At 42.4% G+C, this 20954-nt stretch overlaps 1 long non-coding RNA gene across 1 annotated transcript; it reads left to right on the top strand.

Annotated features, from left to right (window-relative positions):
- The first annotated feature begins 6892 nt into the window (after window positions 1-6892).
- Window positions 6893-9768, top strand: LOC147752015 (uncharacterized). Its single transcript, XR_015315262.1, has 2 exons — window positions 6893-7118; window positions 7755-9768. It is a non-coding gene; the product is annotated as an uncharacterized LOC147752015 (long non-coding RNA).
- The last annotated feature ends 11186 nt before the right edge of the window (window positions 9769-20954 follow it).

The raw sequence follows: 20954 nt of genomic DNA, 5'->3' as shown, positions 1-20954 counted from the left end.
ATATAGAGTCCGTTACATGAAATCGAGCTTGTTTGCTCGATTCTGGTGAATCATTGACACATAATCCGTTTTGCAAACTCTGAGCCCGTATTCTCGATCTGGTAACGCTGAAAAAAACCGGTCCTGCGTTCTCTAATTAGACCACGTTCGAATTTGTAACCTTTTTCCGTTATATTCGTTACAGCAATCTACTACATCCTTTTGATTGAGCTTTTCCACGTACCTATAATATACAGCGCAGGTTTTATTTAGGACTTGCAAAGGAAGAAGCTTCCTACTTCAGTCAGCCGCTGTTGTGTCTGTTGGCCTGCCTATTTCTCGATTTTCCTGTACACGCTTTAACATGTAGGAACAGACGGCCACAGTGGTACGTCGATCAGTGTAGACTGTTCGATAGTTGAACCTAACCTTCGTTTCTGCTCGGCGGTTTGGCTTCTTTCTCCTTTCGGGTTAGGTCTTTTTTTCAGGGTGGCCATACGATAGATCGGACGCAGGAGTTAACAGGAAGCAGTGGTACACGAGTCCAAGGGTAGAGGGTTAGTCGCGGCTGGCTCTCGGGAGTCACCTCACTGGGAGGCTGTGCCTATTGATCGACAAGCAATACGCCTTGTAACTGCGCGACCGTAGTAAAGGACGCGAATCGGTGGGCTCAGATAGGTGGACCAGCAGCTAATCAGGTAAAGCCGTCCATAGCTATCTGCCAGCTGGTTACACATATGGGTCTATATTTATGTATAACATTTGGTCCGATGTCACACATCGGCGAAGCGGACTGGGCCTTATTGGCTCGCCACTTTCGGACGGTACCTGGGCTAACTTACACCCCTCGAGGAGTCGTCGTAGTCATTGGACAACGGTTCCGTTGACGGCAGAAGAGTGATCCGTAGCGCGTATAGAGCAACGCTATCCTTCTCCTTACGAAGGACTCAGTGCCAGCACTGCTGTGGCCAGCCTAGGATAACTCGAACCTTATAAAGATGTTGAATATACTCATATTATTGCCTCACAAGACCAGGAAAGACTGTGTGTGCGATTGAAAGAAACTTAGTTATCCATAAAATAGCTGCGGCCAGCAAGCGCTTCCCAGCATCCAGCGGCCTGCCTATATCGCTATAACATATTGACCATATGTGAGCAACGTCTTATTCTCAGTGCGGGCAAATTGCGAACACAACGGAGCAATAGATAGTTAGACTTATTGCGATACTTGCCTCGATCAGCTCAGTTTAGCGTACGCGATCAAATGATGAAACATTTTGCCGTCTTAAAGACATCGTATTTTAGTGGCCCGTTTACTCGAAACACGGCTGTTACTGATCAATATTGAATATTCTGACTCAATTTCATTAAAGTATACCAAATACTCGATAAATATATAATAATAAAAATAAAAAGATAATCGACCTACGCTAAGTTTATTGTTACACGTTCACTTTTCATACGTTATTACGAGAACAACTTTTCCATCCCTTCTCTTTCGCTTTTTGAACCTAAACCCAAATCCAGATGTTGAACAAAACTGTTAAACTAATAGAAAACGTTTGCGTTGGTCTCTGCACTAAAGTCTGAATTTCTCTATCTGGCATAACTGTTCATCTTACGTTACAAATTTTTGTGGAGTTTTAGCAAATGCGCAGTAATCGCCGTTGCCTAGCAAAAGCTAGACACTACAACGGGTACAAAATCAGTTCGGTGGCAAATATAGTATTATTATATATTTAAGGCAACATCTCGTGGCACCGTCTAATGACATAGAAGGAAGCCATACGTTCTCTCACGCTTTCAAAGGTCTACTAATTCGTCATGTTGATTTGCTATACGTATACTAGGATTCTTTCGATAGTAATTTTTATTAACTTGACCGGTCTAACTGTCCATTATGATATTACCAGCATTTTTCCGTTTACAGGCCAGGTTCTCCTCATCGGGCACTTGAAATATTTCCTGACCGAAAGGTTGTTTCTCTCGATATCCTACCGTAGATGGGATCATTCTTTGAGCTTTTATTTGTACAGTTCTTTAGCTGCTAGCCCTGATAAGGCTCCGTCGACGGCAATACTGTGTACGCTCGACTTGCATCGACAGGTCAATACGGTGAACCCGAAACCATTGTGCGTTACGAAGGACGATAACCAGAAACAGCCGAGGTTCGTCAATGTTCAATCCACGCTAAGCTCTATCTACGATCGCTAAAAGTAAAGCTTATCTGCGACTGGCGATCGATGGCAAATTTTTATAGAAATCTTCTGGTTCGCTAAGCTAACCTTTCTATTCTTCAAAATCGACCACAACCTCTTTGGGTAGAAGGGAAGAAAGCTAGATATTATGCAACAATGAATACAAATGCGTCTACTTTGGGCTTGTGACCACTTGGGGTTGATTGAAAGTGTACAAGGTCTCGCTGCCAGAGCACAATATGACATGGGCTGCATGAGCTGTAGAAAAAGACAAAAAACCTTTGCCAAAGGCTGAATTAGATCCCGATTTTACTCTTTAGCTGTCTTATATAACTGTCTTACGCTTATAATGGTTGCCTCACATAACTGAACGACAGGCCACGCCAGACAAAAAAACATTTATTGTCAGAATGCTTTTTCTGCAGACATCGTTAATGAGTCACGTTATGTTGATCTGACAGGCTATACCCCAATTCGACAACCCGGCTAACGGGATTTGCCTACGCAGAGTCCACTACGATACTACATACCGTACAAAAGGTACTATAAATACTCATACAGAGAGCTCGACAAAGATTTTAGAAAAAATCATGGCCTGCTTGCTATTGTCGACATAAAAGAGAGTTTGTTTCCTTTTCGCGCTTCGCCGATCGAAGCACAACTCACAACCGTGGGTACAGTCTGGCCTGCGGTTTATCTTTCGCAGTGGCCCATCGGCCCGTAACAACTGATCGCTGGCTAGGTTCCCTCTGCTATCCCCGCTGTAGCAGATCAGCGATTTCAACGAAGCTACCGAATACCAATGAGGATATAGATCAGAGGCATCGAGAGAAGGCCAAGGTATAAATGAGGACAGCGTTGGCCTGGGGTAATGCCAGATTTGCCAGGACAACGGACGCTGCTTAGGTTTATATACCTGACAGAGACCGTGCAGAGCGATTCGGAACGATGCGAAAGCAGTCGTAGCTGGCTGGCTGGCTGGCTGGCTGGGTGGCTGGGTGGCTGGCTGGCTAGCTGGCTGGCTGGCTAGCTCCGCGATGATTGTCGTTTCTCGACAAGAGCTGAGCGTTATAGCAATGGTTGAGTGTATAGTGGGTAAGCACCGATAAAAGAAAAAAAGCAAAAGCCATTTTAGTAATTTGCGTGTCCTTTGAGCACATTAATAACTATTTGTCGGTTCTCAAACAGTACGTCTTTTTTTCTTAAATTTAGGTTCGATATTTTTTTCTTTTAGCTCCAAACAGTTCTTCCGAGCAACAGTTGTTCGTGGATCGTCATCTGATATTAACAGAGCAAAATAACTTACGTGGCAAACCAGACTATCAGATATTTTACATTAATGATAATAGACCACTGCTGTTTCGGAAAGCCTGCAGTGTTCAATCAAGTTACCTGCTAAAACCTATTACTTACTATTATGAAGACTGATATCATTCCAAGTAATAGAAATTAATATGCGGATTAATATACCAGCAGAGCCGTACAAGGTGTAGATCTCGACTCGACCATGAATCATTTCAAAGGTAAGTTGCTTAACATGAAATATTTTATTAACCGAACTTGTAACTTTCCTCAGTATTTATTATATTATTTGGCAGATTCGCTTTCTACTATTCAGCCCATTTCTATATTCTTCTTCAATTCAGGTACACTCACAATTGACGAGTGGTAGCTGCAAAAAATACGCTTAGGTCAATTGATAAGATAACAAATATACAAATTTCTATATCTATTCTTGAGCGGGTTATTAGGTTACGTGAAAAAGAGTATTTTTTCAAACAGGCCATCCACTTTACCGCTTCCCGTTGATCGTCCTGACTACGTAATTAACACTGTACCTATTGAAGAGGCGAGACGCCTGCATATAGGGGCTTGTGTTCGCGCTGTTTTTTTCCATTCGCACGCAATAGGACATAGTAAAAAATCAAACAATGAATAATTTAGCGTCTCGAATTCGCGGTTCTAAAATGAGGCTGCTTAAAAAAATAGTAGAGGTCGAAAAAGTGGTGTTTTGCCTAAAGCTAGGACCGTACTGTTTTATTCAGTGTAACCTAAAACTCTGATGGGGCTAGCGAAATTCTAAAATAAGCTTTCGTTTTGAATTATCTTCTTTGCACGCCATTGAGTATTCTTCACAGAATTCTAGAGGTAGTCAATTTATCAGACTCGTTACCTACCAATAGTGTAACAAACTATAGAATTAGCTACCGTATATCATAACACATCTCCTGACACCAATGAAAATTGAATACATTCGATCAGTTTAAAAGCGATCGCTGACCTGGAAGATCTGAATTCTTTGATTCAGCCTACTGATTAAACGGCGGGCCTTTTCTTGTTCCGAATGCAAGCTTCCTCTTTGCAAACCGTGAATTTTAGTTCTAACTAAATCGTATAGGCCTAATCTTTCTTCTGCAAACAAAAACTCATGCCCCAAGCGACAGAGCAGTCCATCAAGAGGAACGACCGCTGCATATCAGCGGAACGATGGTTTTATGGCAAGAGCATAAGAACGTGCAGGCATGGCCGATGCTTAGGCCATACAATATCTGTACATCAAATAGAAGAAGAGATGCGACCTGTCGAAAGACTCAGTGGGCGTAGTCGCTGAACCCATTCAGAGTTGAAAAACGAATTAGGAGTAAGCCGGTTCAGTGCGATAACGACAGGACCGCCGTCCTGCCGTCGACAATATGGAATACAGCATCGTCAACGGTGGCGACCACAGTAAGGTCTTCGTCTTTTTCTTGTGGGCGATAGAGCGTTCCGATGAATGAATGGTAGCGTTAAACCGAGAGAGGCCGATAGTCGGGTGAAATGAAAAAAGAGAGGACAACAAGAGAAGGAGAAGAGAAGCTTTACACCAAAAAGTAGAAGTGATGCCGACGATGGCGGCAACGCCAGTAGCGGAACTACGGGAGAGATCCGCCATATTTGTTAGTGCCGTATTAGTAGCAGTTACAGCTAGAGCGGTGTTCACCAAAGTTCCTGTTTGAACACACGTGCGCGGAATAGCTGTCGGCTGTAACAGCATCAGCAGCAAAAGAAGTGGTAATGGCAGCCAGTGAGTGAGGCAGTTCAGCGACGAGAGCAAGCGCGAGCATAAACTACCTAAAGAGAAAGGGTTCAGGAACTTATCTGCGCTACCATCGGCCGCAGCTTCTCTACTAGCTGTGTTTGTACCATTAAGCCTGCTCCTGATCTCTTACTTGAAAGCGCTACAAGACAAAGTTAAGACAACACGTCTAACATAGCCAATGGCTGAAAGCAAACAGCAATCACTGTTGTGTTGACTAAGTTGGTCGGGAGTAGCAGCGTATTGGCTGCTATTGTTGCTTGCTCTGACCATGACTGCACCGCCAATGCCCTCGTTGTGATTGCCAGCAAAACTATCGATATAGCTCAGCATTAGCCGACGAAAGGGTCGCAGAGTCCAACTACCTCCACGGGGCTCAGCTGCACCAGGCTGGTAATTGAACGTTAAACTTTTTCAGCTAGTAAAGCCGGCTAAGATACCAACCACTGTTTGTGCTAGAAGATCTAGGCAGTCAGACACGTTGGTCTAGTAGTGCTGGTAGTTTTTGAATTTTTTCCTTTGATCAAGCAAAGGTCTTTATTGCTGCTAACAGGGATGCTGGCAGAGACGCCTCAGACGCTCGTCGGCGTAGATGCCGGAAATACCGCGATAAAGAACACAAGAGGGCTCGATAAAAGAATCTCTCATCTTGCGTACAAGATCTTGTTGGCTGCACAGTTAGAACAACATCGAAGGGGCGGAGGGCACGCGGGGGGGGGGGGGGGGGGGTAAAGGCGCTCAGCTGCAACTAAGTGTACAGAGAGGGATCGTTCGAACTTCGACTGTGCTGTATGATAGTGGGGGTAGTTCTTTTAGACTCGTAGGAGTAGAATACTAAGACGTCCGCCTGTCACCAAGGGGTTAAGGGATATCTCATAAGCTATGTTTAGACGGTCACATCTGGTGCCATGTGTGCCTTGTTCCTCTGAAAAGGGAGGATCAGCTCCCCGTCCCGGTTACATTGACATACACCTCATATCACATGCGGGACATCGGGGATAAATGGCTAGGGGGTGAACTAAGAGCCTGATACAAGTGACCAAACCGCTTTATGGTTTACTTCACAGTCGCGCAAACAACTACTAACGATGCGGCAAGATGAAGCTCACGTCTATCGAGTTTGACTATGTGCTCACTCATGTACATAATACTATACATATGTATTCATTATATACAGCAGTCGATCTATTAGTGCATCGGTTCATGTTGTACGAACTGGCAAGACGAAAACGGCTACAAGGAGTTATGATTACGCTGTTGGATCACAGTTCGTGAATAACATAGTCTAATAACACTATGTCTAACCTAGGGGCTAAGGTTTTTCAGTATTACTAAGCTACTAGGACCTAGCAATACGCGATACCGCATAGCTGAAGCTTCTCTCTCAAAATAGTGACGGCCTAATCGAAAATTTTGATAGGATTCAATAAAAGTCAATATAGTTCTCATGTGCTTGTTCGGTTCTCCGCATCACAACAGCCGATGGTTTAACACCGGTCATCCACGAGGTCGGTTTCTCGGGAACCCGTCAGCAGGGCCTCGCTGGCAAGACCCTACTACCAGGCCAACCCCTCCTCGCAGTCACCGACTTCTCCCAACTGTTGTGGCGAGCCCGTTGGCTTTAGTTCAATTCAATGGGCTTATGGCGCGCGTTATCTAACTTCCAGCTGGCCTATAGCCTTACTGCTCACTACTAGCCGTCTGTCGCTTGCCACTACTTTGCGGTTCTAGGCCGATCTCCGGTCTGTCTACTTTTTGCTGAGCCGCGAAAGCCGATCGTTGAACAACGGCACTAGCAGTGCAGTTAACCCTAGTGATGGTACCTCTACTGACCGCGGGCCGCTTACCACCACAATCACGATCGAGTGAGTCTTGCTGAGCCGAGTGTTCGTATCTTGTTTGTCCAGCCTTTTAGTCAGACCAGCCTAGCTAGACAGATTAGATAGAGCAAAAATTCCGCTCGTTCCCAGATTAGTAGCTGTTGTCTCCTCGGGACAATGCAAAATGAACGAGAGCAACGGTAATCGTGTCTGGTGCCGGTCCTGCTTCCACAACCACAGCATGCTTCCCATCAACGGCCTGTTTGGCTGATTCATCGGGTAGACTGGGTTGCTGCTGGTGGTTATAGGTGGACGACGATGGTGGCGGACCGTAGCTAAGCATAGCAATCGGTTATAGTTTCGGCTGCAGGTGGATATCTTTAGCCCTCGCAGCTACCTCGAGCACGACGTTGGCCGTAGCTCAGTCTGCAGCAGTTTACTTGTGCCTGCGTATTGCCAGAACTGAGCCTGCGAACGTACGGGGTCCTAATAAACCCTGGTAAAAAAAATATACTGTTTAACATCGCATGTCAGTAAGCCTTGCGGAATTTTGCCCTACCGTGTCGATCGTAGGATTGCTCAGTTGCTGGCCTAAAACGTGAAGCTTAGTTGAAGTGTTAATGGTTGGTGTTTGTCTTCTGTCCTTCTCTCTTTTTGTTCTCTTTGTCTATTTCATTATAGCGAACCAGGCTTTCTGGTAAGAAAAACAGTAGCAAATTGGCGTGCGCCCCCCATGTCGACTTGTACTATCGGACGTGCGCAAAAACGATGCCCTATTACCAATTGAACGATAGCCGGAACCCATTGTGGACCTTTACTAACCGCAGAGTGTCGGCCATGCCCCTGTCGTTCACCCCAGTAACTAGCCGGGATCTGTAGGCACACGTTGGAACTCTGGCGCATCTGGGTTAGCCTTTCCTGATAGCAACACCGATGAAAAAAAGGAGCAGAAAACGAATACCGTCGTCATACGAGTGCTTCAGTGTATCTCTTTGTGTGTGTGTCTACGCTCCGTCAGCTGGTCCCTGGTGTGTTACTGTCTGTGGGTCTCTGTACATATAGACGTCTGGCTTCTAAACGAGTGTCTCGGCCGCCTACACGCCAAGGAACTTATGTGAATCGCGGTGCGAGTTTCATGTCAACGCATAATCGCATTCTACTGGATGCTACCGGCGTCGCGAGTAATTATCACAGGGCATGCCGGTGTCTTAGTGGGAGGCAATTGGGATTCATTGTGTGATATCGCTGGGTCGTTACCGTGCGTGATAATAAGCAACTCCATCGACGGAAAGGAGCGGTCCTCTACTGTAAACTATGAGGATCAATCGATCGACTGTTTCCGAAAGCTGTGGTACTAGCGACTGGCAAATGACCATTATTGCATGCTGCGATCTGCGGCTACTGCTGCTGCCGTCGCTGTTGCTGCAGATTGACATGGTGGCCGCGCACCTGTACATTCAAGATTGGCTGGCTAAGGAATAATTTTCTTTCCGTAGTTTTTGCTGATGCAAATCTTTCTCATCGGATTTTTTTGCCTTCGTCGTTCCAACGTCCAAGAGGCGTTCGTGCTGCCACGTTAGGTCGAGTGATGATAGTGCCTGCCATTTCTTCTATCATAACCAGGCTTATTGCTACTGCTAGTGCGGGTGTAAGCAAGTAAATAGGTGCGCACCGCTGTGCGGTCCACGCCGGGTGATGATATGCCGTCGCTGACAACGACGGTGGAAGAGGCTCTATCAGTATATCTTGTGATTTTTCTATTTCATCGAGTGCATGAATCGTCTCAGTGATTCGTCTCTAGTTCGTTTAGCAGGTGATGCGGTCCTCGTTTGTAGTGATGTGGTCTGAGTGGGCCGAGGCGGACGCACCAAACGAGGTGCTGCCAGTAGTAGCTGGTATTACTCCGGTAAACTTGGCCCAGGTATCGAAAATCTTCACTTCACTTGTGACAGCAACGGCAGCGCCGGTGAGAGCTACAGCATCAAGAAAACTAGTCTTCGTCGTGTTGAGAGTCCGCGTGATTTGCCTTCTGCCGCTGCAGCTGCTAGAAGAAGATCTAAGCATAGACGCGTTAGAAAGTCGAAGCCTATCGAGTCGATGACGGCCGTGGGCGAATCTGCTGCTGTAAAAGCTGCCGGTTCAGGTAACATTCCCAGCCGCTCCGACACGGCAACGACCGCTGTTGCACTTGGGTCTGGTAACTCCACCGTGGTTGGTGTTGTTTCTACTAACGCTGCTCGTCCAATACTCGCGGCCGCTTCCATTACTGCAAATACAACTACAACTAATAACACTATCGACGGAGTACCGAGTTGTGTGGTCTCGACTAGGATTACCGTTTATAGAAACGACTCTGTGCATCTTCCCACCTCTTCGACTATTCACCACGTTGGTATGCTGGTGCCGATCAAACTCTACAAACACTCTTTAACATTGCTTATTGCTAATTTTGTATATACATACATGTATGCGAAATGACAAGTAACTTACAAGATTTAGTCGAATGAACGTGACGAAAATAAGTGCAGAAGTTCCTATTTAAGATTAAGCAAATGGCTGACCTACTTTGCTCTCAAGGCTTAGAAAAGCGTTGTGATAAGTGGCTTTGGACAGAATGTGACTAGCACGTAACGTAACGGGTAGAAGTTTCGCATTCGAATAAATGAAAGTTATCAATATATCGACACGATAGAAACGCGTAATTGTTATTATTGCAAAGGGAATAGTTGGTCTATTGCTTTTCAGCGATTCGGTAAATTCCTAACTATTTTCACTGAATATCTACGTTTATTTGGTATTACAATTATTTCTGATAGGTAGTTTGAACCTAGTACCGAGGGTGGATAGTCTGTGTTTGTAGAAACCCTCTGACGGGTTCACTATATAAGGCTGATTCGGTGTTGGATGGACTCCTCTCGTAGGGGCCGTTCGCTGTTACTGTCATTAGTGAATCAATTTAGCGGACCCGTTTATCGAGGCTATTATTACTTACCTGTTCGAACAGAACGCGGTGCTTCTGCTTTTCTCAGCTTCTCATTTTAGTGCAGAGCATCGCCGGAAGGCTTCTTGGGTCTCTCAAGAGTTAACCAACAGCTATACTTAAACACGTACTGATCACGAGACCAGCAAAAAAAAATTCCAATCGGCCATTGAGCTCTAACGAAAATCGTTATGAGTGCGCCGTGTAATGTTTATGTTGTGTAAATATCTCAGTATGTACTTAGCTGTCTCTCCAGCTAACGACAAAGGGTTTTCTCAGCGCACGTTTTGTTCTACAATCGCCGTTGGAGGCATATTTCTCCGATAGAATCTAGTTCTGGCCGTTGTCCGAATCGCGTAAAACGATCAGCTATGCGTTGGACCCATATATTCCTTGGGACCCATATATTCCTTGTAGCTTTTCGAAGCTCTGCCAGGGAGCAAGTTCGAAGCGAATCGTAACAAATAACTTGACTAGGATTACCTGTTTGCAACTAATTATGAAGTCAGTCTAGTACCTTGCCTACTTCTTTTTGTAACGTAAACTATTGATACGTGTGTACCATTCGAGTTGGACTTTATTTGTTAGGCATCATTTCAATGCTTGCTAAAACATGAATAGAAGTAGTGCTGCATTCTTGCCTTTAATACCCTTAGTTTTTGGAGAAATACTCGCAGGCAGATACTCGTCATGTATAGGTCTGTTTTGAGCTGAAGGATCAGTCTAAGGAGAATCATGTGTAATATACCGTACAAGAAAGTCATCTAAACGAAGTCTTGCTATCGAAGCACCGACCTTCCGAATACATGTGATTGTATCACATAAGGATGAAGTTTAATTAACGTACGTACAGCTCTTTCAATGTCCTATAAATGTGATGGCTTAATCAAGCGGAAAATTGTCCCGATATGATTGCATCATAAACATTTTATTATATTTTGCCTCACCTTACTTTTGTGCTAAGCCTATTTTTAATGGTCAGCAAAGTTTCTCCATCCTGCAGCTTAGACGCTAGCACTGGCCCTTGGTCGCAGACATGGTTGAGTCCGATAACGTGTAAACATATTATCCATATTTTGCTGACTACCTAATTTTTAAAAAACTAAACAAGCATATCTTCACGGGCCTTTCGTAGGTATGATCAAAAGTATCAATCGGCTGCCATCAAAACATTTATACAATCTCACAAACAAGCACAGGTTCTCTGATATTGACACTGGACCAAAGTTAGATGGAAGCAGGGCAAGATTCCCGGTTTTTGGCTAAACAATTTTCTTCTTATTCTGAATTCATCTGTGGCTAAACTAGTGGTTTGTGGCGTTACCAAATGTTTGTATCGTATACGGATCTCAGCTACATGACATACAATGAAAAGAACGGCGTCATGTTGAAAGAAGCCTGCGTAGATTATCGAGCGCAATACGGCCCGTAATGTACGTTTAATTAAAGAGGTAAAGGGTTCGTTCAGAGATCGCTATATGCTTATACTTGCCAACTGATACATTTCGAGACGTATACGTTCATTAAGGTCAGTTGTTTGACCCTTACTAATATATCTTCCCCCTATTAAGCTTAATTATAATTTATATTGTGTTTTAAAAGAGCCGATAGTAATTCACAGTATCAGGCTACCGATGTCTAAAGCTGATGATCGAAACGGCAGCTTCAGATATCTATTGATTCGAGTCGAAGAGGCACACATGGGAAACACGTTTACTTTCTTCGCTTGGCCGATACCTTGAAAGTTGACTTTCTGTAGATTGGGGTGACAATGATGTTTCTTTGCACTTTAAGATGACCAAAGTTAATAGAAATTTAGAAAAAATTCAACCTTAGTGTATACAAAAAAAGGCCCTTCCGACTAGAAAGTTGCCCCAGGCTAATCCATTTGGTATTCAATCGCCAACCTTTTCGTAGTATCTCGAATCGCCTACGACAATCCTCCTGACACTAGAGCAAGATTCATTTGTTGATCTTCGTTTCCTACATCTCATTACCAGTGGGACATTATATTTCGCCACTGTTCCATCATTGCCTGGAACGCTCAACCTTGCAGCCCTGCCGCATGGCATCGCTCGCTGCGATGTATTGTCAGGTGGTTTGTAGCTATGAGTCTCCATATGTTACGGCTACAGAAGTGGATTTTACCCACTGAATTCTCTCAATGATTTATGCTGAATAGGTCTACCGGTAAACCATAATCATGCACAGTCTGAGCCGATTGGCCTAACTCTGCGGAGTTTATCATTCGCTTGGCAAACTTCTATAATCGTACAGATACATTTGCCCCATTTGCAGAAACGTAGTACGGCATAATATGGGACGATTTACAGCCCCAATGTTCGCTACCTTGACGGGCTGTATTAGAAATAATAATAAATATTTATTAGTTTAATAAATTTGGCAATGCAAAATATAGGTGTTTGGAAAACGTTACAGGATCGTATTTTTTTGATCAGGTATTTTTTCAAAAACCCACAGCTTCCAATGTACTCAGTTATAAACATCGGCTCAAATTTATGATCATGTTTAATTAGGACCGTGAGGTGGTAGTAGTAGTAGCAGCAGCCTGCGGAATACGATACACAAAAAAATGCCTCAATTTACATTTTGGGTTGATTAGGTTGTGATATATATGCTACGAAGACGCGGGAGTTGAGCAGTGAACTTGTTCTTCCCAATTTTCCACCAAAATGTATTATTAAAGACATTAAAAAATTGTTTTAGGTTGATGAAAGCTCAGTCAGCTAGTCATTTACCTCTATCGAATTAAATCGCCTTATCGGCTCAGTCAGTATTAATAGCAAGGAAGTATCTGAACTTCATAGCCAAACATGAACTAGCGCCCGTTTGCCTCTTCAGACAGGGAGGTAGCCGTTTAGGTTCGCGTGTCGTTACGATTTCTGTTGAAACTATTTAATAGAAAAAGCTGCTTTGTGTAGTCTATCCTCACCAGGCGATATTAAGTCTGTGATTGGTCTTTGAAAACTAGTGCACAAAGAGCCGGCAGTATGTACGTGTATAGACTGAATCGTCGTTGCTTCGCGTGTCGTCTTATCGATTACTTCTTGTATCGGCTTATTCCTTCAAGGGCATCTGCTTAGCATATAATGTTTCTATTCGTTGATTTTCCAAATGTCAAAAAATCTTTACTCGGTCTTCGTTAACGTATTATTTCGATAATGATAATTAAGCTTCTATAAGGTAAAATGGGTTAAATGGCTGACCAAGTAGCACTCCGTACCCCGAAGCAAGGTAATGCCAGCGGCAGCAAACAAATAACAGCTGGCGCGCTAAATTGGCATAATGCGTGAAGCAATCATCGAATATTGTTTTCGTTCTTTCGATTGTCCTATACGAAGCATCCAGAAATAGCCTTTGGAACACCGTCCGAGTGCTGACTGGAGGTGAGGTAGGCTCGCTTGGAAGCGACTAGTTTATGGGCCTAGAAAACAAACGAAAAATAACTAATACATACTCTTGATTATGTTATAGCGTACACATTTGGCATGCCATGGTGACAAGCGCCCTACATTGCATATAGTCATATGCAAGTGTTATAAACAGACTTAATCTTTTAGAAACACTGACTGGGAAATCCTTTGTTAAGCAATGTTTGTTGTTTAGCCAAAAGCTTATATAGTTTTATATATAGAAATAAAGCTCAAGGCGTGTGGAACGTGACGTGAGAAGAAACCTCTATATCGAACATAGCAGCAACTTTTATGTTTGCTTTAGGAAAAAAGACAACCAATACATCTTCATATAAATAATTTCGTAATATTAAACAGCCAAAAGATTGACCTATATTTGTTTGGAAATTGTTTGGGAGCGGATAGACCACTTGAGGAGAACGCTTGAAAAAGCTATAAAACGCGTTGGCTTCATGAGACCGTTTCACTTAAATATATTGTAGCACTTCATCCAATTTTTCGTAAATTAAATTGCCAAAGATTTATATAAAATATATAATTTTTTTCTCCGATTACAGATGTTTAAATTATTACCGTTACGGCCAATACATCACTGATAAGTGTGGGTCATTGATCCATTGAACGTTTCCTGTATTGTGCTGTGGCTTATTCTTGCTCAACTACGGCTATTGGATCTTTTGGCGTTCTTCTTTTCTTGGCATAGGCTATGTTTTAGATAACCCCCCAAGAGAAAAACCCAGTGGCGCCTGGTCTGCGAAACCGGTCCCCGCGACAGCTAAGCTGATAACATGTTGGCTTTGATCAAAGGTTAGGTTAGGCCATGGCCCAGGTTCGAATCCGGGCATAGACACACTTTGTTTCATGCAACCTAACAGCGATACCGGACGAAATATAGAGGTCTAGGTATTCTATGTGACCTCATCGTCCAAATCGTCTGATTGGAAAATTTTCATCACGATAATAATAATGTATGAGTGAACAAAATTCACTATTCTCACTAATGTTCGCTCGATTGCGTGTTTCAACAAGGTCAGACAATAGTAAATAATAATAAATAAATAATGGTAAATAATAGGCAATAGTCAGGTACTTGGCAGCAGTAAATTCAGAAGAACCATAATTCAATAAATCCTGAGCTTCAATCACAGCGTGAGCGCACACACTGTAACCCTTGCTAGGGCTACAATTTTTTTACAACCGTTTAGTTTTTTACAACCTGGGCGTTCTGCCCATGACAATCTTCTTGGTCTTGCGTGAATGTCATTGTTAAAATGTAATTGTTTTTTCTTTAAAATTACCTAGAATGTAAGTGACACTTCGATTTTTTGACACATACGAAGTCTACGACTTGATAGCTTTACAGGTTACTGGCTATAACTTTCCAGTAACCTGTCTGTTTGAGGCTCTTCGTGCTCTTACATCTGGAACAAATCTGAAAGCCAGTAGTACATAAGCAGTCTATAAAATAATTTTTTCAAACTAAGTTCACATGATTTGTCCTCCTTTTGAAAGGCTTAAAACAAACGGGCTCTCCCAAATCTATTGATAGTCGTTGAAATACACCAGCCATGTATGTCTTCGACGCTACAACTAAATTATAGCAAGTATTAAATCTCTTGAAAACTAATCATTATAAACACGTACATAAAACTGGTAACTTCGGCGAACTACAACTTCAACGGAGTCGAAGCATTGCTTACAAATAAAAATAATTAATAGTATATTTTACTATAAACCTTCGGATATCTTATAGCTAATATTCCTCACATTTGTTGATAAAATCAATAGGTTTATCGTGTAGCCCTTATTCATGTATTCGATCTATTTCTCTGTCTCTCTCTACAGTAAAGGGTGTTACAAGATCTAACCGATCTGCCTCCATTTTGAATGGTCATTAAGCTAAGTAGCGTCTATGCAGCATACAATGTTCGTATTTAGAAGTTAGAATACAAAACTAAGTTCCAGTTTTTGAAACGTTTCCTTTTAGTTTACATCGACTAGATAAATATTGCGTTGCTTCTGTTCAATAGCGGTTCTATCGGAGACATTAATATTTGGTTTGTCTAGCTACTTACAATAGACTGAACTGAGTGCTCTGGGCTAGACAAGCAGGAACGGGAGGACACGTTGCGAGGTAAGGTTTCGAAACAAACAACAAGATTCGTTTTGATAAAAATAAGTAAAGTATGATCACAGCAAGTTATAATACGTTTTCGGATACGGCAAACTTTTCAGCAAATTCGCATTCGGGCTTTGAAAGTATTCCTTTCCGATTACTGGACATACTCACGTTCAAAGCTTTTTTCGTGGGCGTTGGAAGCTTCTAAATTCAATGGATCAATGGTTTGACAGCAACCCAAGGCCACCTACTTTACCATCAGATTTCCTTCTCTTTGAAAGACCTTTGTGTACGGGTACTCGCCATTGGAATACTTCGGAAGAAGCAATTGCCAACGGTAGTTTAAATTGTAGCAATGTAGGCTACCAGCTTATTCTGATGGCCAGACGAAACAATGAAATCCATCACAGTCTCAGGGTCTAATAAATCTTACAGGTTATAAAATCCTCCTTACTTGGTTTCTTACCTAAAAATAAGGTTTGCCTTAGTTGTTCTACAATAGAACTTACATTGAAGGGCCACTTCCTAGACGACACACCTTTGGAGCTTTTGAGGTTCATGCACGTGTGTGCACATACTAAAATAAATAGCGTCTGCGGCGTACTGCTAGACAGTACCGTTCTTACTAAACTAACTTCATAACAAATCGTTGTCAGGTAAATATGAACGGCGAAAAAGCCACTTTTCCAATATCTTCGGACAGGTTATTTCTAAACCTACGTCACCGTTATGTTCTTTGTTATATCCAATGAGAGACAGCTAGGATACATATAGGCGACATTGATTTTTTTCTACTAAACTAAATTTCATAATATATTGAAACTATTAGATACAATATCTTTCACTGAGATTTATTCTTTATTCGAACAAAACCGTATATTTGTTGGCTTTAAGTACAATATCGCGATTTCGATAGCATTTGGTTTGAATGTATAGTTTGCATGAACGCCTAGGGTCACTGTAGGAGATATCCACAGATGTGTCTGCAGCTTTGACATGTATTAAAGTAGGGTTAAATCACTCGATAGTGCTGCTAGATACTTATGTATGCTTACCAATTTCGTAAATATCAACTTACTTTTTCTTACTGTACTATACGACGGCGCGGCTCACTCAGACCTATAACTGAGATCACAATTTCCTGTCTATTCTGGTCTTAAATTGTCGCTATTTGTCGTATAGATTAAGGAAACAAACACACTCATACAAATGCTGGCGTGAGGTGTTTAGTTCTTGTGCACGTGTATATTGTTTACCTAATGCTTTGCACGTTATGGTAAGTTACATTCTCTTGAAGTCCTCTATTGTTCATGGCTTGCCCGAGTGATGCCATGGTGAAGACGTTAGTTTGTACGAGGCACCCCACAACATCTTTTTGACAGCTTAATAAAATAGCACTGTTTGACAAACCAGTGTCAGACGCTAACCAGAAACGTCCAACATCATGTGACGCGACGCAGTTGGCCGTGCACTTACTCTGATATCTCAAAAATAATCAATGTTTAAATCGTTTGAAGGGTCGGGGTACAGCAGTCTTTCATAGTCATGATACGTTTTACAAACATTTTAAACGAGTTCCTCGTCCGCACCTATCGAATCGCTTATCGTCATGTAAATAAGTACAGACGGGCAGCAGCGGGGCGACTAAGCGGAAAAAACAGCTATACTTTCGACACAGCAGAAGAAGAAGAAATGGTTGTACGAAGCCAATTGTATTATAACTCCATATTAATTGAAATAATGGTGATTACGATTTATTATTATACCACGTATGTTTACGAAGTGTTGAATTTTCTAAATTGATGTAGTCGTCGATGTAGTCATCTGTTAATGAGTAAACGCATTACTTATAAATTGCAACTTCGTACAATTCTGGCGATCTGTATTTATATTCATAATCGTATCTTAATAGACGTTTATGTCTAAAAATCATACATATTGCAGGATTTTTATCGTGTATAGGACTAGACACGATCATTATTAATTAGTACTGTGTGATTGGAAACTGTCTGTGTCGCTTGACAGTTATTTCCAAGCCTTTTTCAATCTACGGCCTAGCTGCCACGGCGTCCTGTCTTTACAGAAGCAACAAGAAACGCGCACACGCTCACTTCGCCGCACGTACGACAAACTCCTGATTTGGGATGTATTACAACTTCCGACGCTGGGCTCTCTTTAAACACGAAACGCGGACGATCAGCTTTGCAGTCACGCAGTTTCTGAGTGTGTACCACCCTTCCGGTTTTATTTTATTATCCCTTTACTGTGGTTTATAGAATATCTGTACTGTTTACCGTGAACATGCTAATGTGGCACCTTTTAGCCGTTCGGATATAATTGGGATGATGTTTATGGTTTACCCACACAAAAGTTCACATGCCAAACTCTAGGTAGTTGGGTTTAGGCTTATCGTTAGTCGGCGAGAAAGCCTACCATTCAATTAAATTGTTGATTCCGTTATAAATATGGATATGTTCCTGTTTTTTTTTTTTTTCGCTCTCAAATGTTATGGTAAATGCACATGTACTTATTAATAAAATCTAATCACCTATTACAGTCCCAACCTCTACGGCTGGAGCGTTAACTGATCGATCTATTATTACGGCAGTAGAGTTTTGGCACGAGCCACATTACAGCAGCGTGGTACGGAAGCATGATACATGCCACTGAATCTCAGGTATTTTTAGCCTTCTTATTTTTAGAAAAAAAAAAATATCTTTTTTTTTCTGGGGAATTGGTCGAGTTTCGTTTTTCACTTAGCATCTCTCAACGAAATTTGGAATTAGACGCGGGGGGCGATGCTGAAATAGAGCTTCATTATTTGCAAAAGGCCAAAGCCCGCCACCGAAACGTGCTTCAGTGTCCTTTTTTTGTCTGTCCGTAAATGTCATGCGACAAATCAATGGAGGTGCACAAACGCCAAAAGGACAGACCAGATCGGCATCGTGTAAAACGAGTAAGGATACTGCACCTAGGATATTTTCCTAAAAGTCATCGTAATTATATGCTATATGCTATACGCACTATAAGTGTAATGACGTATGGAAGGAACCATTCCCAGTACAACGTTTCGGCGAACTGTTTTTACAATGAAAAATCGTAATACATAACATTCGCTCATAACTCTCTATGGATTTGTTCGGAAAAAAACAACCATCACAACGTAAAAATATTTGGTTTACAATCATCCGAGTGTGTCATTAATGCTAAGTACGTACGTTAGCGATCAACACGGTAACACTTCTTCCAGGCCCGTTCGCCTTAATCAGCATTTTATACAAGTATGCCTATCTGCATATGCCTACTACAGGAAAACCTTACTATTTCCTTTCAATGAACAGGATATAGAGAGGATATTAGGTTTTCAAGTCGTTTCGCCCACAGCCAACAATGTCAATGGAGCATTGCACTATAAATAAACGTGTATTGTTTGCACTATTCGTGTTAGAAAAAATCTGTCATTTGGAGCGTTGCAAATAAACTGGATAGATAGATCTAGCGTTAACGTATCGTCTGTTTGCCCTCGACAGGTTTAACAAAGCGAAGAATGAAAACTTACGTTTCCGGTATATAGCTACACTTACGCGGACGGCAATAAGCGCAGCGATTGTCTGGTAGTCTATTCAAATAAAAACGGACCTTTCTTGTGGATTTAGTCCTGTTCTGTGGATACCTTTCGAGCATCGGTAGATTGATTTATTTGTTTTGTTTCGACTACATGCTATAGTCCTGAACACCCGGGGCGATGCTATGCTCACTATTGTGTAGACTGTGTGGACCTGCAATAAGTTCATTTTTCTAGCATTTTTTTCGGCGTATCGGTTTGTCGAGGACCATGTAGCTAGCCCGTCATCACTAACCGGCTTCTATAGGGCTCACCTGGCTCTGAACGGAAGCGTGAAATTCATGACGAGACCTTTATGCACTATGTAAGTTCAACATTATACACAAACGAGCAGAAACGTAAAAACGCAGTCGAGACAGAATTCGAAACGAATGCGATAGATCGTTAATTGACTCCAACAGTTTAGGGAAACAACCGCAGGAGACCGACGTCGGCTTGATTTTACATTTTCATCTCTCATAGCGGGGCCTTTTTGTCTTGTCCTTATACTCTATTGACAAATTCATAATAATAGAAACACAATTGTGAGATACATTGCACAGGCCGTACGACGCCGGCTCGCGTCGTCGCGCTTGAATGGTCATCTATCTCTTAACGAGTAAGCACGCTTTTTCGAAATGTCTCACTCGAATTGACCCATCTAATTTCGACTACTTGACGCGTAAGAGACGTAAAAGCGGGTTTTAATAAGGTATATTGTCGAAAAATGATTTGTGAGTGCCTACGAGATACGAACGTAGACGTTATTCCAGTGTGTCTTCGTACAATTTCACGTCACCCATCCAAGGTCTAAATGCTCGTGCTTAGCTATCAATAAGCGTATGCTGATCTGCTGTAAGTGTTGAACTGGGTTGAATTGGACTTTCAAAGCTACGCCCTAGTTTCGTGCTTGTTTCGTATAAAGAGAAGTGTACAATGGCTCTGCGCTTTGAGACTTGTGCTAATAATTCCACCTAAATATATTTCTTACCTTTTAAATAAATGGGCCCACTAGGCTAACGCTGGTCCTAAATATAGTGTTTAATGCGTTTTAAATGAGTTGTTCTTAAAAACAGAGCCTTTGAATATTTATAGGAGCTAAACATGCATTTAAATTGCTGTTACCCATAGTAACGAGGCGTGCGGCCTCGTTAGTTTGTTACACCAATCCTAGCTTCTCCGTAATGTGTTTTCCGAGACATGCGTTCTAATGGCAGCACGATTTTGTGAAAGACCGTGATATTTCACACGCAAACCGATTCGAAGACAGGCTTAAAGTATAAAAGTAATATACAATAGATTCGCAAGCACGGGACCGCGTCACTTTGCGTGTGCCCGACCCGATTAGGACCGGAGACATTTTGGATCTAAATACCCGCCCCTGCTGTTTTCGCCATCACACGGACAGAGACGTGTTGGACCACATGGTTCATAAAGGCCGTTTACGCATTTGATGATCTCATGAGGTCACGCACTGAATAAAAGCATACAACAGAAATTTGCCAATGTTAATTATGTGAGTGACGCTCTTTAAAAAATTCAATGCCTATCGATTGCTGAATCGTTCATTTTCCAAATTGTTTACCCTGAACGTTTCAAACGGGGTTGGATAGGTGCCTTTCGCGTTGGCGTACGTCGGAAGCAGAAAGCCTTCCAAACGTTCTCGAAATTTCATCTCCATATTTTGTTGCCAGCGGCTCTGTTTCGGCCTTCGTAGAATAACCACTAAACGCACACGCTTAAC

The sequence above is a fragment of the Varroa jacobsoni genome, unplaced genomic scaffold, assembly GCF_002532875.2.
Source record: "Varroa jacobsoni isolate VJ856 unplaced genomic scaffold, vjacob_1.0 contig00491, whole genome shotgun sequence".
In the NCBI taxonomy this organism is placed as follows: Eukaryota; Metazoa; Arthropoda; class Arachnida; order Mesostigmata; family Varroidae; genus Varroa; species Varroa jacobsoni.
Note: the sequence above shows the minus strand (reverse complement) of the source record. Positions and strands in the feature narration are given on the sequence as shown.